The sequence below is a fragment of the Nanorana parkeri genome, unplaced genomic scaffold (assembly GCF_000935625.1).
Source record: "Nanorana parkeri isolate BGI_ZX_2015 unplaced genomic scaffold, ASM93562v1 scaffold754, whole genome shotgun sequence".
In the NCBI taxonomy this organism is placed as follows: Eukaryota; Metazoa; Chordata; class Amphibia; order Anura; family Dicroglossidae; genus Nanorana; species Nanorana parkeri.
In genome coordinates this window covers 187,145-189,591 of record NW_017307022.1, presented here as the reverse complement: position 1 = coordinate 189,591, position 2,447 = coordinate 187,145, and positions in this window count along the sequence as shown.

Here is a 2,447-nt window from a genome sequence, read left to right as displayed (position 1 = left end):
CCCCCCCTCATAGTTCTCCCTTTAAAGGAGAATTATGAGGTGAGGTGATTTTCACTCAGCCTCATAATCTGAGCCGACCTGTGACAATGAAACTGTCACACGTCGGCTCAATAGATCGGGAAGGGAGGGAACGCATACCGTCGCTCGCTCACTTCTCGATCTATCCCTGCAGAGAGCCGTGACTGTCACTCACAGCTCCCTGCAGGGATTCCCCCCGCTCCGATTCTCCAGCGCTAACTGGTGGAACGGACGGGCGAGGGGGCGGGTACAGCTGGCTCTGCCTCTAGATAGGCAGAGCCAGCTGTCACTCACGCAGCTGGGCAGATCCAGACTTAATTGTCTGGATCCGCTGCGGCGTCTCAGTATACCGCGAGCTGTAGCTCCCTATATACTGAGCTTAGGGTGACGGGAGGACGCTAGTTTGTGTCCTCCCGTTACTCTTAGGAGAACTATGGGGAAAAGACTTAACCCCATAGTTCTCCTTTAAATATGGAAATGTGTCATTTAAAGCCCAAATTACCTTCTAAGCTAAATACCTTCGAAGTGCATCAAAACAAAAGATGTGCAGAGTAGGAGAGCCTGTGCCCTGCCAGCATGCTGCGGAGAAGAACCCTTGCACCCTGCAGAGGTCCGACATACCCCTGCCAGAGCTCTCTAATCAGGATCAAGCGTGAGCTTTGCTGATGGAAGAACTCAAACTCCGACTCAGCAAAGGGGGCTCAGACCTCTGCAGAGAGACTGCTGCTTCCATGCAGAGAACAAGGGTTCATCTTAGTTGCCTGCGAGACGTTAAAGCCGAACTCCGGGCACACAAGCTTTCATTGAAATATATTCCACAAAATCCGCAAAGGATATAGATCCACTCTGTGTGCACCAAATGCCATTGAAAATGCAGATATCACCTTGTAAAGGTAGCAGTGACATCATCACCGTGCTGTACATAGCTTGTGCAGAGAGCAGAGCTGTGAGAGGGATCCAAAAGGTTCCACCCACTACAGGAAACTACAGGAGGGGGCGGAGACAAGACCAGTCACCCTGCACAAGGAGAGAGCAGCAGTGACCGGTCTTTATTACAGGAGGGGGCGGAGATAAGACCAGTCACCCTGCACAAGGAGAGGGATCGGCAGTGACCGGTCTTTATTACAGGAGGGGGCGGAGACAAGACCAGTCGCCCTGTACAAGGAGAGAGAGAGCGGCATTGACCGATCTTTATTACAGGAGGGGGCGGAGACAAGACCAGTCGCCCTGTACAAGAAGAGAGAGAGCGGCATTGACCGATTTTTATTACATGAGTGGGGCGGAGATAGGACTGGTCACCCTGCAAAAGAAGAGAGAGAGCAGCAGTGAACGGTCTTTATTACAGGAGTGGGGCGGAGATAGGACCAGTCAACCTGCACAAGGAGAGAGAACAGCAGTGACCGGTTTTATTACAGGAGGGGGCGGAGATAAGACCAGTCACCCTGCACAAGGAGAGAGAGAGCAGCAGTGAGCGGTCTTTATTACAGGAGGGGGCGGAGACAAGACCAGTCACCCTGCACAAGGAGAGAGAACAGCAGTGACCGGTTTTATTACAGGAGGGGGCGGAGACAAGACCAGTCACCCTGCACAAGGAGAGAGAGCGGCAGTGACCGGTCTTTATTACCGGAGGGGGCGGAGACAAGACTAGTCACCCTGCACAAGGAGAAAGAACAGCAGTGACCGGTTTTATTACCGGAGGGGGCGGAGACAAGACCAGTCACCCTGCACAAGGAGAGAGAGCAGTGAGCGGTCTTCATTACAGCTAGCTCCAAGTGTCACACTGGAAGACGGCACAGATCTGGAAGAAATACTCAAAGCTCAGCAAGACTCAAGAAGCACACACCTGGCTCGTATTTAGGGAATATTGGCTTATTCCGGAGTTCGGCTTTAGCCTGATGTGACTGTACAGTATGTAAAGCGTTGTGTACATTGCCGGTGATATAGAAATGCCAGAAATAATAAATAAATAAATCTGAATTGGATACATTCTGCTTTTCCTCCCCGCACACTCATTCTGTTCATGGCGACCTCTCTTGGAATCCGTCCGTTCCATCTTGTCCTTCCAGCACTTTTCTCTGCTAATAACCCGGCAGAGCAACGTTTGTAGAAGTTCTCCGCCTGTAGCCGGGCCCCCCCGGCTCACCAGCATAGGGCCCCGCTCTGCAAACACTTTCCTGTACAATGCCGGGGTCATCATCCTCCAGTGCGCCCGCCGCGCAGCTCTTTGAACAAACAGTCAGACCGCACGGAAATCCCACTGATCCCAGCAGTCCCATCTGAGTACAAAGCCAAACTGTGCCCCGGGGTGGAGCCCAACGCCGCCGGGGGTGGAGAGCAATGATTGGTATATAGAGGTGAACAGGGGCGTAACTAGAGATCACAGGGCCCCATAGCAACATTTTGTATGGGGGCCCTGTGATTTTTAGTTA